The 16,738-nt window shown below is 45.3% G+C and overlaps 1 protein-coding gene and 1 pseudogene across 2 annotated transcripts in view; one reads left to right on the forward strand and one right to left on the reverse strand.

The window, feature by feature from the left end:
* Positions 1–12,090, reverse strand: part of LOC131501565 (leucine carboxyl methyltransferase 1-like) — a 38,714-nt pseudogene extending 26,624 nt beyond the window's left edge.
* ARHGAP17 (Rho GTPase activating protein 17) overlaps positions 1–16,738 on the forward strand; it is a 160,699-nt gene that overhangs the window by 50,054 nt on the left and 93,907 nt on the right. The window lies entirely within an intron of this gene.

Here is a 16,738-nt window from a genome sequence, read left to right on the forward strand (position 1 = left end):
AATTCTATGTACAGAATGTTCCCAATTCTGTTAGATGAATGCGTACATTCACGTACACGTCAATATACATACATGTACAGTACACATATCAAGACTTCCCAGAGTAGGCACCAAAAGGTGAACAGTGGTCACCTCTACACTGACGCTGTGCACCTAGTGCTGCTGTCTGTCTGTCCCCACCACAGTTCTCTGTTGCCCAAACCCAGAAAATATCCCCTCTTTTTGTGTATCCTGACTTTGTTTAAAACCCAAAGAATCAAAAATCTCCGATTTGGAAAGACCTATTTCGCAGTCTTCGGTCAATCCCTATTGCTTTTGAAATTTTCATGACATTCACGTACCACCTGTTCAGTGTAACATTTCTCTAAATCAACTCGCTTTTTTTTAGTACTCGGGTCTGACGTGCTACCTGGGATTTTCTTCTAACACACACTATAATAAATACCTAACTATTAAAATTTCAAACATCTGTGTGCCACCTAAAGTCATTTCACATTCCTTCCGTGGGAAACACTGATCTGGGCCAACCGCCTACTCACTCGAGAGCATTTACTGACTCTGCCCTATAGGCATGAGTACCACCTACAACAGGAAAGGTGTGACATGCTCTCCGCCAGGGATTTCTTCATCTGAAGGAAAGGGCAGGGGCCCTCCGCACTCTCCCAGCCAGTGAGGATCGAGGCCAGGTTCATTTACTTCTATCAACACTCCTGAGAGCTGACTACAATGCCAGGCATCATTCCAAATGCTTGACCGATAGGAACGGAACGCCTACAACTCTCATAATGACCCCCCGTGGAAGGCACTGCTTTACAGACTAAGGTGAAGGTCGGTCCCTCAAGCTGCAGACCCCTGTAGAAAATTTCATTCTAGGGGCGCCTGGGCAGCTCAGTCGGTTAAGTGGCCGACTTCGGCTCAGGTCATGATCTCACGGTCCGTGAGTTCGAGCCCCGCGTCGGGCTCTGTGCTGACAGCTCAGAGCCTGGAGCCTGTTTCAGATTCTGTGCCTCCTTCTCTCTCTGAGCCTCCCCTGTTCATGCTCTGTCTCTGTCTCAAAAATAAATAAACTTTAAAAAAATTAAAAAAAAAAAATTTCATTCTATTGCTTTTCGACCTATTTACCCACCTGGATTTGGATCCCTCCCCCGACACTTCAGTTGCTTAAATGATATCTGTGTGTGTGTGTATGTGTGTGTGTTTACGTGGTCGTGTGTGTGTATATATGTACACACACACACATATATATGTACATTAAACATATATATGTAACGTATGCACACATACACATACATACAATGTACTTAAATGCAATTGCAAAAATCAATCCGATACTCTTAGCATCAATTTTTAAGTTTGAAATTTGAACTACATACTGCATACTAGCCTAAGATACTGCTCTACCACTTATTGTTAATTTTATTGTTCTTTTTTTCAGTCTCATTTTTTTTTTTGTTTGTTTCTATTTCTTGGTAGTTTTATTCTTGGTTATACATGGAAGGCAGGAAGCAAAGTCTTAAGGGCAACAGACTTTGTACCTAAACAGACTTTCAGTTTGTTTCCTTTCTTGTGAGCTCTGTTGCTTTCTTAAGTAGATCCGCAAGGCCTTAAGTGTTGAATCACCTAAAAAAAACGAAAACAAAACTGAGCCTCAATGAACTCACACGCTATCGTTTCTTCCTGACAGAGGCTACTGGTATTGCCTTTTGGCTTCAGCTAACACCCAATTACTTTACAAGGGTTAATATGTCCTAAAATCTACTGCCTCCACTGTAAGTACTCATTGACTAGTGGGCAAGGCATTTATGAAAAAGGAACCAACATTCACAAGAGGGTGAGTTAAGTAGGAGAAGTCAATCAGAAAGTTCCCATGGTACAATGTCTCCTATCTGACTTAAGCAAACAAAAAACCCAGTTAATACAGAATATAGTAACAGGATGTCATGGGCCTGAATAATGCTAAAGTTCTTTTGGAAAAAATAAAACATTTAAGCACATGTAATCTGAATATTTTCTCCCAGTCTGTCTTGCCTGTTCATTTTCTCAGTGCATCCATTTTTCCTTTGTAACTAGTGCTTTTTTTGGTTCTGTATCCAAAACATTTACCTACCTCAAGGTTGTCAACATATGCTCTCATGGTTTCATCTAAAAGATTTATGGTTCTAGCTGTTATATTTCGGTTTATGATCCATCCCAAATTAATGTGTACAGAACGAGGTAGGGGCTAAGGTCCATTTGGTTTCCACTTGAATATCCACTTTACCCAGAATTATTCATTAAAAAGACGTCCCTCTCGCCCACTGAATTGGCTTGACAATCTAGGTGAAGATCAACCAACAGTACTTGTGTTTGGTCTATTTCTTGGACTCTTTATTCTGTTTCACTGATCTATCTTTATGCCAAAGACTTTGATTGCTGTGGCTTTACTGCAAGTCTTCAAATTAAGCAGTATGAAGCAGTTTAAGTTCTTCAACTCTGCTCTTCGTTTGAAGACTTTTTTGGCTATTCAAGACCCTTCACGTTTCCATATACATTTTCGAAACAATCTGTTAATTTCTTCTAAAAAAAACAAAGATGGCTAGGATTTTGACGGTGATTGCACTGATTCCACGGATCAAGTCAGGGAGAACAGGAATCTCAAAACATCAAATCTTCCAATGCATGAACAAAGCGTATCTCCCATTTATTTCAGTCTTCTTGAATTCCTGTCAACAGTGTTTTACGGTTTTCTGTGTAAAGTTGTTTTGCGTCTTTCATTATATTTATTCCTACCCACTTTAGGTTTTTGGATGCTATTGTCAATATTTTCAATTTTAATTTTCCTACCCACGTATGTATACGTACAATATATCTATCTGACAAAGAATTGCTATCCAGAATATATAATAAACTCCAATGAGTCAAAACCAAAAACCATTAACAACAAAAATGGGCAAAAGACTTGAACAGACAGTTCACGAAAGATGTAGGAATGTCCAATAAGCACACAAAAAGATGCCTAAGATCACTAGTCACCAGGGAAATGCAATTTAAAACCATACTGAGATGCTCTTTCACCCTCACTGACAATACAGGATGTTAACAAGGATGTTGAACAACTGGAGTTTCAATATATTGCTGGTGGGAAGTGGAAAGCGATAAACGACTTTGGAAATTAGTCTAGCAGTTAAATATATACCCACCCTGTGACTAAGCAATTCTATTCCTAGACATTTATTTGAGAGAAATTGAAGACCTGTATAAGAATGTCCCTTGTAGCCTATTCACAATGACCAAAAACTTCGATACAACTCAAATGTCCTATCATTGGAGAACACACGAACAAATCATGGTGTATTCATACATGTATAGGAACAAACTACACTGACAAAGACTCTTTCCTTGACCAAACTCTAGCCAGGTTCCTCGAGCCCTCTTCTCGACTAGGCTTCAACCTTGACTTACTGTATAGAGACTCGAACGAACACTAATGTAGACTTTAACAGCTCAAGGCTCCACCCCTAGGATGATTCCGGTACCCCTTAGTGCCTGCCCGAGAAAACTCAAGGCTGCCAAAAGCATCCATTGTTTCTTCTAGCCAACACTGAAAGATCAGGTCCCTGTCTCCCAGTGAGCAAATCCAGGTGGTTTCACATGAACCAATACCTTTCCTGGCTTTTGTAATTTTTTACTTCTGACTTTATTCACCCCCACTTTACTCCCTCATTCTGTCTTTAAAATCTCCTCTGTATTGGGGCGCCTGGGTGGTGCAGTCGGTTAAGCGTCCGACCTCAGCCAGGTCACGATCTCGCGGTCCGTGAGTTCGAGCCCCGCGTCAGGCTCTGGGCTGATGGCTCGGAGCCTGGAGCCTGTTTCCGATTCTGTGTCTCCCTCTCTCTCTGCCCCTCCCCCGTTCATGCTCTGTCTCTCTCTGTCCCAAAATAAATAAAAAACGTTGAAAAAAAAAATTAAAAAATAAAAAAATAAAAAAAAATAAAATAAAATAAAATCTCCTCTGTACAAACTGAAGTTGAGTTTCATTCACTCTAGACTCTTTTTCTTATTGGAATAGTTAATTACTGATTGAACTCTGTCCTCATCACGTGAACTAGTATCTAGCTTTATCTTTAAAAAAATTTTTTTAATGTTTATTTATTTTCAGAGACTGTGTGTGTGTGTGTGTGTGGATGCACACGCAGAGGAGGAGCAGGGGGTGGGGGAGGGAGACATAGAGAGAGAGAGAGAGAGAGAGAGAGAGAGAGAGAGAGAGAATCCTAAGTAGACTCTGCACTGTCAATGCAGAGCCAGACATGGGGCTCAATCCCACAAACCATGAGATCATGTCCTGATACGGAATCAAGAGTCAGATACTCAAGTGACCAAGCCACCCAGGTGCCCCTGGCTTTATCTTTGATAACGCAAACAACATGGATGAATCTCAAGGAACACAGTTGAGTGAAAGAAGACAAAATAATACATATGTATGACCCCATTTCTATGACATTCGAAAACAGGCAGATCTAATCTACCACAGATTTCGAAAGCAGAAAATGACTGGTGAGGGTAAGGAGACTAATTAGAAACATATAACAAGGGAAGTTTCTAGAGTTTCAGATATATTTTATATCTTGTTTTGGGCGGTGGTACACAGATATACCGTGTACGTTGACTCTTGAACAACACAGGGGTTGGGGTGTCAACCTCCTGTGCAATCAAAACTTTGAGTATAACTTTTGATTCCCCAAAAACTTAACTACAAATTGACTACTATTGACCAGAAGTCTTAACAGTTGATTAACATGTATTTTGTACGTTAGATTTATTATATATTGTATTCTTTCAATAAAGTAGGCTAAAGAAAATATTAAGAGGGGCATCTGGGTGGCTCAGTTGGTTAAGTGTCTGACTTTAGCTCAAGTCACGATCTCATAGTTCATGGATACGAGCCCTGCATTGGGCATTCTGCGGTCAGTGCGGAACCCACTTTGGATCCTCTTTCTCCCTCATCTGCCTCTCCCTTCCTCATGCACATGCTCACTCTCTCTCTCTCTCTCAAAAATCAATAAGCACTAAAAAAAAGAAAATATTAAGAAAATCATAAAGAAAATACGTTTAGAGTACTGTACTGCATTTATCGAAAAAGTCACATATAAGTGCAGTTCAAACCCATGCTGTTCAAGAGTCAACCATATACACTTGTTAAGACTCATCAAACTGAACACTAAAGACCTGAGCATTTTATTCTATAAATCATTACCCTGCTCTCCCACCTCCATTTTCTTCTTTCCCCTCTCCCTCTGTCTCTTAAGAATACCTGGGGAAATTCTGAAGAACAAGAAAGATGAGCGATATAGCTGACCCTCCCAGTTCCCCATTCAATATCCACTTACCCCTTCCTCCTTACCCCCATTTTGTTTGAGGTATCAATCTGCCCCGTGAGAAATTCTCCCCTCCCACACTTTCTTGCAGCTAGGGGTGAGGTCACCTGCCCAATTCTGGCCAATGAGAAGTATGTAGAAGTCTACAGGGTGGGACTCCCTGAAAAACTATTGCTTTCACAGACTCAAACACATGCTTTGGTTAGTATCGTTTTCTTTTCTTTCTTCCTGGAGTACAGCTGCTCAAATGAACTAAGGAGATTGTGCTAGTCCCTGATACAACCATGTTTTACCCCAAGCTAGAGGAGCTCTTGGCAAGTCACGACTAACACTTCGCAAGTCAAAATGTTTACGCATCGAAATGAAAAAAGCAATTCCGACTGGAAGTCAAGAATGATCTACGCATTGCTGTGCTAAAGTATACATAAGAATTTAGTATGTAAGTGATATTTCAAATCAATGGAGGATACAGACCATCAACGGACAGTGTAGGAACAAAAACTGCTAACTTATAACATACAAAATTATAAAGATAGATGAATGCTCTAAGCAATAGAAGCCAAAACCATAAAAGTGCTAAAAGAAAAGGCAGTGATTGAAAATGGTCTCATAAAACGTTACCCAAAAGCCCCAAGCCATAAAGTTAGACTGTCAGATTTGGCACCATAAAGATTCAGAATTTCTGCATCATGAAATGTATGGTACAAGCTCATCTTAAAGACAAGCAACAGTTTGAGAGAAAATAATGGAACACATACGTAGGCAAAGGACTACTACCATACATATGACAAGATCTTACAGACCAATAAAAACATAAATGAAACAAAAAACCAAAAACCCAGTTAGGAAAATGATAAGGAGAAAGGCTCATGTAAAAAATTATCAGAGAGAGTGAAGAACTAAAAATGCTCAGTCTTAGGACGCCAGGGTGGCTCGGGCGGTTGAACGTCTGGCTCCGGCTCAGGTCATGATCTCAGTTTGTAAGTTCGAGCCCCGTGCCAGGCTCTGTGCTAATAGCACAGGGCCTGCTTCGGATCCTCTCTCTCCCTCTCTCTGCCCCTTCCCCGCTTGCTCTCTCTCTCTCTCAAAAATAAACATAAAAAATTTTTTTAATAAAAATAGTCTTACTAGTGAGTATAATAAAAGTTTTTTAAATAAAATAAAAAATTTTTTAAGAGGTATTATCCACCTGCCAGCTGACAAACAATTTAAGAGGCTGAGAATATTCTGTGTTTAGCATCTCTTTTACCATGAGAACAGAAACGGACACAACCTCTTTCGAGGACCACTTTGCAAACGCTTCTCCCCTGAAATCCATCTCACTAGAAAACTGAAACGCACATGCAAAGATGTTTATCGCAGCCCTGCTTTAATAGCAAAATCATAGCTACCCAAATGAACAGAAGAACAGTCACATAAACTAAAACCATATTGTGGAATACTGTTCAGCCATTACAACAACAAAAAAAATGGAGACAAAAACTTATATGTACAGTATATTCAAATTAGACTAATGAGTTAGGGAAAAGTACTCACTTTTGCCCTTTAACAAATTAACCATTAAGGGGCACCTGGCTGGCTCAAAGAGTATGTAATTCTTGATCTCAGGGTTGTGAGTTCGAGCTCCACGTTGAGTGTAGAGACTACTTAAAAACAAAATCTTGGGGGTGGGGGGGGAATCTGGGTGGCTCAGTCAGTTAAGCATCCGACTCTTGGTATCAGCTCAGCTCATGATCTCACATTTTGTGAGATCAAGCCCCGCATCAGGCTCTGCACTGACAGAGTGGAGCCTGCTTGGGATTCTTTCCTTCCCCCTCTCTCTCTGCCACCCTCCTCAACCCCGCATGCACACGCTCACTCGCACACGCTCTCTCTCAAAATAAATAAGCATTAAAAAAATAACAAAACAAATTAAGAAAAAATCTTAGGGGCACATGAGTGGCTCTGTTGGTTAAGCGCTTGGCTCTTGATTTTGGCTCAGGTCACGATCTCATGGTTTGTGGGACCGAGCCCCACACTGGGCTCCACGTAGATGGCATGGAGCCTTTCTCGCCCTCTCTCTCTCTGTTCCTCCACCTCCCCCCTCAAAAATAAATAAACAAAACATCAATCATAATAATGTTTAAAAAATTAAAAAAATCTTAAAAACATAATCATTAAAAAAATTAGTATTCTAGATTTGAAATCATTGTTTTTCATAGATATTTTCCAAAATTTAATTTGTTGCTTTTTTGAAAACATGAGGAGAGGGTTGCAGAAAATCCACGATTTACAGGACCTTCCTGATGGGCAAGTTGGGCAGCTAATTTATCCTCACCAGAATATTCTAATTCTAAAGTGACACATCTTCTCTGAGGATGGAAAGCAGCAGCCCCCACCTTCAAATATTCAGATCACGATCTCAAGCCCTGCTCTCTGGGCATGGCTGCAAAGATGCAATCCGTGTGCTGGAAAGGCCTAAGCCCTTGGGAAAATGCCGCCTCTCCAGAGAGGTGATCCTGTGACCCACCTGCACCTCAAGGGGGACATTTTTGGATTCGGTTGAAATCCGATTAACTTCTGTAATTTTTACAACAGGATTTCAGTCTTAAAGCCCCTGGCCTGGTTTCTAAAACAGACAGACCACTCAAATCCAGTGAAACAGAACAGCAGAATGTGGAGACCTCATCAGGAAGTGCAACCCTGAGCATCGGCATTCAGTTCCCCGTCACTTTGCCGCCTGAGAAATGGGTCTAGCAGGCACGTGGCTAAGGCAGACACGGTCATTCCCCACACCTTTCTTCTCGCGGGGGCAGACAAACATTCAACACTACGCCTACGCTGCAGTTGGACTGACCACCACCAAGGACACGCACAGAGAACACGGAAGGGGCTGGGCCTGGTCTGCAGGTGTCAGGGGCCTCCTGGTGGGAGCCGTATCTGAGATGAGCCAGAGGGCTTGGCTTCTTCTTTCAGTCACTGGCCTCACCCACATCCAATCTGTCAACACATCCCATCACCTCCTCCTTCAAGACGTACCCAGAATCTGGTCGATTCTCAGCCCTTCCAGTGCAACCATCCTGACCCAAGACATCAGCGCCTCTGTCTTGGAATATTCCATCAGCCTATTAACTGATCTCCCTGCTTCCGTCCTTGCTCCCTACAGGCTGCTCTCAACAGAGAAGCCAGAGTGATCCCATTAAAACCCAAGTCAGGTCACCTCGTTCCTCGGTTCAAAATTCTCCATTGGACACCACCACAAGTCCCTAAGACCCCTTCAGCCCTCCTCCTTCTCCCTCAGGCTGGCCTGGTCCTTCCTGGAACAAGTCAGGCCTGCTCCCTCCATGGGGCTTCCTACCCGCCCTGCTCTCTGCCTGGGACACCATTTCCAGAGACATCCACAGGGCTCCCTCCCTCACCTCCTACAAGCCTGTCCCCACCATTGTCCTTCTCAGGGGGCCATCTCAGGGGAAACTCTAAGCTCTACTCAGAGATACCAGGCTAGAGTGGCATCTAAAGGACAGAAAAAAAAACCCCTCAGGTCCTAAGGAAAAACACCCTGAGTACATAGCAGAAATAATTGACCAAGCAAGGTGGAAAGCAGAGATCGGGGTCGAGAGGGGCCGCGCTGCTCACGCATCAGGTGGTGCGGCACCAGGGCGGAAACACAGGGTGCCACCGCGGCAATGGTGACAGACATGGATGAGAAGAGGTGATCGCTACAGACGAGGCGTTCCAGAAAATGAGTGTCCTGTACATAGCCTGGGTCCTCCACACGCACAGTGAAGCTGACTGGGCTGATGGCAAGAAGGTCGAGACAGACAGGAGGACTGTGGGCCAGGCACCCAAGATGTCCACGAATCAGGTGAATAACCAGGAGAAAACAGTAATGAGGAGGAAGAGAGGATGCTCCAACTGGGGACCATGGATCTCAAGGAAACGGGGGGTTGGGCGGGGGTCAAAGAACAAGGACACAAATCTTGCACCCCCGATCCTGAAATCTCATATCCCGGGGTATGAGAAAACAGAGGCACCAACTGAGAGGACTTCAAAAAAGGATATCCCCGGGGAAGGACCAGGGTCAAAGCAAAGAGAGGGAAGAGATGGCTAAGGAGAGGCTGAGGAAGGAGACGAGGCTGGCGATTAAGGAGTGGGAATTTCCCAGGACACAGGGAGGGTCTGGGGAGAGGGGGTCAGGGGTAAACAACAGAGGAAACTGCCTTGGGCAGGCAGCACAGGACGGGGAAGACAAGGAGAGGGGAGATGGGTAGTGGCAAGAGTTAGCGATCACAGCAAGTGCTGGAAAAATACTTGCGGAATCCCATGGAATTTTTAAGCATAAGCCCAGAATGTCCGCTCAGAAGAGTTCTCGCTGTAGGACCGCAGGACTGAGAGCACAGGCCCATGCTGATGGTCACGGCACTGACGATGACGACTGGGACAGTGCTGATAATAACCACCAGTCTTCGACACCTGCCGTGTGCCAGGCACTGTGGGGAGCGCGCCACATTTAATCCTGCCGACAGCCGTCTGACACCGTTCACGTCACTACTATCCCCGGGAGGGCTCTGAAAGGAAGGAGGGAACAACCTGCAAGAGAAGTAACAGAACCGCACGAGTCCTGGGAAGCTAACTGGCTCCTGTGTTAAATTAGGGCTTTTATGGCCGTAACCTAAGGCGGGGGGAACCAGCCTGATCCACAGGTATGACCTATTCAGTAACTTCAACCAAACAGTGTTCGGAATGGAGGGAAATCAAAACCAGTAGCAACAATTTATTGAAGGCTTCACGCTGTGCCAGATCCTGTGCTAACTGCCTCGTGTCTGTGATCTCATTGAATCCTTACATCCCGAAGGTGGGTTACCATTGTTATCCCCCCACTTCAAAACTCAGACGACAGACAGCCCACGGTTCATGCAAGGAATCCCTATTTAATAACGTGGCCTTTTGACAAGATTGAAGGGTTTAACACATTACGGTGAAGATATCACAGAACTTGAAGGAGAGAGACCTACAACATGTCTTAAAACACTAACTTACGGATTCTCACAATCTTTTTGCATGTTTTTTTCAGATGAGGGAAAGGTCAGTGCAAAAGAAGCTTCAATGAAATGCACCCAGATGGCAAACACGCCCAGTCTTTACAGCCCAGGACCTATCCCAGCAGATTCTGATTCCGTGAGTCTAGAGTAGGACGTGAGCATCTGTGGTTTCTTTCTTTCTTTCTTAATTTTTCTTTTAACATTTATTTTTTGAGAGAAAGAGACACAGCATGAGCAGGAGAGGGGCAGAAAGAGAGAGAGACGCAGCATCAGAAGCAGAGCCCGATCAAGAAACTTGATGCAGAATGGTTTAGTGGCAGAGCTAGGATCAGCTTGACAGAGCCCGGCCCCAAGGTCCATGTTTTAAATCACTATGCTTAGTCTCCAAGAACCTACAAAAAGTGTGAGCCTTAACCCAAAACCTTGGCATTCCCCACCTCCATTCCCTAGTGGCCCCAGCTTCAAGGGCATTCTATCCATTCCTTTAACAGTTCGCACTCCCCTGCTCTGCCCCAACACCCTCCTTATATCCCCGTTTTGCATTCAGCCTTGTGATCTCAGCTTCAACATTATTGCCTCAATGACAAACTCGAATGGCATGCCGTATTTCTCAGCACTCAACACAAAACCGTCATTATGTATTTCACAGGGAATTATTTGCTTCCTGTCTTTTCCGAGGAGATGGTGCTGCCCTCAGACGCCACGTCAGTCCTTTCATCATGTGTTCCCAAAAACTGAATACCCACCAACCATTCAAAAAAGAAGGCTTTGGCACAACGGATACGCTCAATAATTTCTGTGGAACGAATGAATAAAGTACACTCGAGCCTCGTGCTTCCAGGTGTGTGATACATGTCTGTGCTCACGATACTGCCCTCACTACACCCCCAAGTATGTAGACCCCTGTGGCATAGAGGCAAGAGCTCTGGAAAATGCTGGCTCTGCACAGCAACATTATGGGGCCCCGGCAGGCCATTCCCCCTCCCCGCTCCCCCATCTCGATTGGCCTGAGTTTCAGGGGCACGATGGGGATCGTAACAACCCCCAATGAAACGTAACCTATTAAAGAGGAAGAACTTGCACTTCTCCTAACTCCTCAAGACTAGAATTATTTGCTTCACTGTCTGTGAAGTGCAGTCTGTCTCCCAGCAAGACTTGAGCCTCACGAAGGCCACAAGACCCCGTGTGGCTGCTTTAGGGCCGGATTCCCAGTCACGCTCTCCCCAGGCCTGACACACGGCAGAGTGAGACAATTACCAGTTAAATAAATGAAACGCTGCTCTGTGCACTTCACAGGTGTGAAACCAGGGTCGCCCGAAATTGACGGGTACCTTCCGGCGCACCAGGATGTTCCTAATACGCTGGCATCACAGGCCCGCCTCCCACCTAGGCCCCAGCCCCCCAGGGACGCCGGCCCCTAAGCCCGCGCCCGGCAGGCACCTCTTGCATATAGAAGCATCTTCGCAAGTGCCGCGCACCCCCTCGTCGTCTGGGTCGGCTGAGGAGGAAGAAGAGGCGGAGAAAGAGGGCCTCCTCAGGCTAGCGGCCATGGGCGTGGAGGTTCCGGGGTGCCGTGCCCACCGGGGACATGGAAGCGAGCTCCACAAACGCCCTGGAAAGGAGCGAGCCTCCGAGAAGGCTGCAGAGAGGGGCTGGGCTCCAGCGGCCTCAGCGGGCGCGGCTCAGTGACGCCGCTCAGGTCAGCTGCCCCAGCAACCTTCCCGCTCATTGGCGCCTCTGCCCAGACGCTCATTGGACAATTTCTCCGCCCCCTTGGCCCCAGGAACGGCTCATTGGATAGCTCTATTGGTCCCGCCCACACCACTCGGAAGTACGCTGAGGAGGGGAAGGAAACAAGTGGACGCAAAACGAGAGCACCGCAATGCTTTCTGGGAATTGTGGTCGTGGGTGCGCTGGGAGTGCATTGGGCATTCATTTATTTATTTATTTACTTATTTATTCATTTACTCATTTGTGTGTGTGTGTGTGTGTGTGTGTGTATTTATGAGCGAGAGAGAGAAAGAGAGAGAAGACAAGTGGGAAGGTCACGGGAAGGAGAGAGAAAATCTGCAACAAGCTGTATGCGCAGCGCAGAGCCTGACGCTAGGCTCCATCTCGCCACCGTGAGATCATGACCCCAACTGAAATCAGCAGGCGGTCGCTTAACCCACTAAGCCACCCAGGTACCCCAGGCTTTGGGTTTCTTATTGCTGGTCAGAAAATTTTATAACTGTGATTCACGCAGGGCGGGAGAGCTAGCAGGATGCTCAGCTTTGGGTCGAAGGGCAGAGAGTCCAGCTGGAGGAAACAAGTATTCGTGTTGCAGTTAGGGCTCAGTCTCATTCGACAATTGAACAAATGTTCACCGAGTGCTGACTCTGCGCCAGGAGCTGTGCTAAGTAAGGGCTTTGCGCACATAATCGCCTTTCAAATGTGGAGGAAGGAATGTGTGGGAAACTGGTACAATGGAAAACTATGTTGCAGTGTAAATGCACCAGAGCTGCCAGTTACAAGCATCACTGGCTGAATTTAAGGACATAATATTCAGTGAAAGAAGGGATGTAACACTTTTATAAAGTCCAAACCAAGCAAAACGGATGGTAAGAGATACATATATATGATAAAACACTCTACAGAAAAATAAAGGAATGGCGGGGGGGGGGGGGGGAGGGAGGGAGACAGGAATCACCACACTTGTGACCTTAAGAGAGTGGAGAGGATACAACACTGGAAGGGAAGGGTTACTTAGGCCCTTCAATAATTTCTCAAGTTGGGGTGGTTCACCTGTGTTTCATTATTACACATACCGAAGACATTCATTACATATATTTTATACTGGCCTTCTAAAACATTTTCTAGGTAAGTAGTGTGTTTGTATGTTCCATTTCTCTATCTGTCAGGAGCACTGAACGGACATACTCAAACTGTAAGAACCATGGATCACGCAAACACGCGCACACACGCACACACACACACGCAAAATAACAACAAAAACTCAGTGCACATATCTTGGGGCAAAATCATATATGAAAAGCTTGCTTAGTAGTCATTGGAGGCATAAGAGCTCATTGGTACCCAAGGTAGAAATGACAGTGGGGAAGGCCGAGGTTAGGAAGGCTTGCCAGGGGGAGTTGTGATGAGATGGATTACACCACTTTCTCTGAGTCGTGCTCTGCCAAGAGGGTAAATGCAAAACACTGAATAAGCATAGTCTCCCAGCTTGGCAGTGTACACATTCCACGGGTGTCATAAGTAGAAAGTGTCACTGGCGAGTAGTACAAGGTGTCAATCCCGTAGGTGCGGACGGTAAGGCTCAGGGTAAGGGGAAGAAGGTGGAGACAGATATCCTGGTACACCTGTGTCGTTTGACAAGCAAAGAGTGTTCTTTGCTGAGCCTTTGATTCAGAAAAAGCTCGCAATTCAGAGGACTTTGTCATTTTTCACCGAGGACCTCCGCTGGGGTTCCTGCAGGCAGGGCCAGTTCATTTCATTGAAGTTCCTGGTTGAAGAGCTAGACCTTTATGACTGAGGAGTGGAGGCTAGAAGCGGCAAGCTTAGCCATCTCAGGCTGTGTGGTGCCTCCAAATATGAGGCTACACCGCGGTTGTCATGAACAACGTCATGAGACAATATCAGAGAAAGTTCACCACCTAATCTGCATCTACTGACAAAGATGAACTTACATTTAAAACCCTTGTGAACATGAATATTGGGAGCAAAAAGCAGGCATTAATCATGAAACTTCTCCGAGAGAGGCTGAAGAAGACATTTGTGGTTGTGTCTCTTCAGTATTTTTTTCTTCTATAACAGCCTGAGTTTATTATGGGGAGTTTTCAGTCCACGGGGATCAGGTGAGGGGTACCGGGGTGGCTCAGTCGGTTGAGCATCTGACTCTTGATTTGGGCTAAGGTCATGATTCCAGGGTCCTGGGATTGAGCCCTGTGCTGAGGGTGTAGCCTGCTTAAGATTCAGTCTCCCTCCCTCTGCCCCTTTCCCCCCCTTGCACTCTCTCTTAGAAAAAAAAATCAGTATAAACCCTGGTACCCTTAAAACACCTGGGATCCCAACAAATTTAAAGATGGTAAATATTTTGCTCTTTCTTATAGATTTGGCTAATAGGTTCTGTTCAGCACCGATTTCAATGTCCTCTCAGCCACCTTTCCCTTGACCTTGAAGGGGACATGTTTTACCTTGTTATGCACAGGACACCCGAACCCTTCTGCTATCACATGTCATCTTTGCAGGCGGGATCTTAACTTAACCCATCTTTCTCTGGGAGCACAGGTATGACATCGCATGTCTGACATCCTACCATGAGGACATTTGTTTGACATGTTTGTTGAGGACATACAAGTCTCAAATCTTGTCATATTTTTTGGGTCCTGGAGGCAACATATTCCTTGTTGATAAATTTTACGTCAGCCCATTTATGCTGTTACTTGTAAATCAGACCACATGGAGTGGGCCTCCACCCAAACAAAGCGGTTGGAGAATACTCTCCTCCCATGTAGACAAATATATGTATATGTCTTCCTTTGGCCACAGCCTCCAAACCCACCAGTGTCTACCCTGGTCAGAAGTAACCACTGTTTTGGGGTGCCTTGGTGGCTCGGTCAGTGTAAGCATCTGACTTTGGCTCAGGTTGTGATCTCGTGCCTTGTGATCATGTACCTTGTGACCTCTCAGCTCTTGAGCTCAAGCCCTGCTTCTGTCAGCACAGAACCTACTTCAGGTCCTCTTTCACCCTCTCTCTCTGCCCCTCCCCCATTTTCACTCTCAAACAAGAAAAATGAACATAAAAAAATTATTGAAAAACAAAGAAGTAGCCACTGTTTTTTTAAATTAAAAAAATTTTTTTTAATGCTTACTCATTTTTGAGAGACAGAGACAGAGCATGAGCGGGGAAGGGGCAGAGAGAGAGGGAGACACAGGATCTGAAGCAGGCTCCAGGCTTCCAGCTGTCTGCACAGAGCTCGACGCGGGGCTCAAACTCACAAACTGCGAGGTCATGACCTGAGCCCAAGTTGGATGTTCAATCGACGGAGCCACCCAGGCGCCCCTAAATTTTTTTTTATGTTTATTCATTTTTGAAAGACAGAGAGAGAGCACAAGCAGGGGTGGGGTGGAGAGAGAGGGGGACACAGAATCCCAAGCACCTCCAAGCTCCGAGCCGTCAGCACAGAGCCCGCCGTGGGGCTCAAACTCACGGACCGCGAGATCATGACCTGAGCCGAAGCCGGATGCTCAACTGACTGAGCCACCCAGGTGGCCCATACGTAGCCACTGTTTTCAGTTTAGTGAATACCTCTGCAGTCATTAAAAGACAGTCTTTTCAAATATTAAGAAATTTTTATTTAACTTAAACCAAAACTATAAATATATTGCATTTCGCAAAAGGCCATTTTGTGATAAGGTACACACACATAGTGACTTGGTTTCTTTCAAGTAGTGTCTCCTCTCTGGCTTAAGAATCCTGTATTGCTTTGAAAGGTCTTTTGCCAGGTCAGTCCTCTTCCCAGGTGACAGTATTAATGGTGTTGTACATGGGTAAAGTGTCAGTCACAGCATTTAGAAGATGATGCCCACACCCATCCGTTTCCGGTCCAGGTGGGTTAATAAGAGACACAGCAGTGGCCGTGGCTTGGGAAATCCCATCTGTTTTTCTGGGTGTGGATCCAAGGGTAGTTTTAAGACATGGTGGTACTTTTTCTAAAGCCAGTGCTTTCCTTCCTGCTGAATCTGGAGGCTTCATGTCATGAGCAAGGAGCTTGGGTGGTGGAAAAGCTAATTGAGGTTCGGTTTTTAGAAATTTTACAAAAAGTCCTGGAAAAGAATTATCGGGCATGGATTGGTGATTCAATTTCACAGGTGTGTTGGGGGCACCTTTGGGTCCAAACCACCCAGTCATCCATCCGGTGACACCACCTTGTTCCTCATTTCTTCCTCTTTGATACCCAGGGTGCATCCCATCAGCCATAAAGCTTCACGACGTTCTTGTTCCTGTGCTTGAACATATCCAGTTAAGAGTTTCCTTATCAGGATTCTATCCACCTTTCGGCGTCAGTGAGTTCATTAATTTCTTCTGCGCATCATCCGGTATTTCCTGTTGGATCTCATTTTGCGTTTTGAATTCTTCAATTTGGTCTTCCTTCAGATCCAAGACAGCATCCACTTCGTTTAATCGTCCCTGCAATGACATCAGTTTTCCTTGTAGGGTGTCCGCTTTTTCCATCCATTGGGCTGCTTCCAGCTTTAGCTTAGCTAGTGCTCCAGCGTGCTGCTTTTCTTGTTCCTGGGAGGCAGAAAGCCAGAATACGCTTTCATCTTTTTGCCTGCTGACCCCGTGTAATTGCTCCTGCGGTG

Source organism: Neofelis nebulosa, chromosome 18, assembly GCF_028018385.1.
Source record: "Neofelis nebulosa isolate mNeoNeb1 chromosome 18, mNeoNeb1.pri, whole genome shotgun sequence".
Classification (NCBI taxonomy): domain Eukaryota; kingdom Metazoa; phylum Chordata; class Mammalia; order Carnivora; family Felidae; genus Neofelis; species Neofelis nebulosa.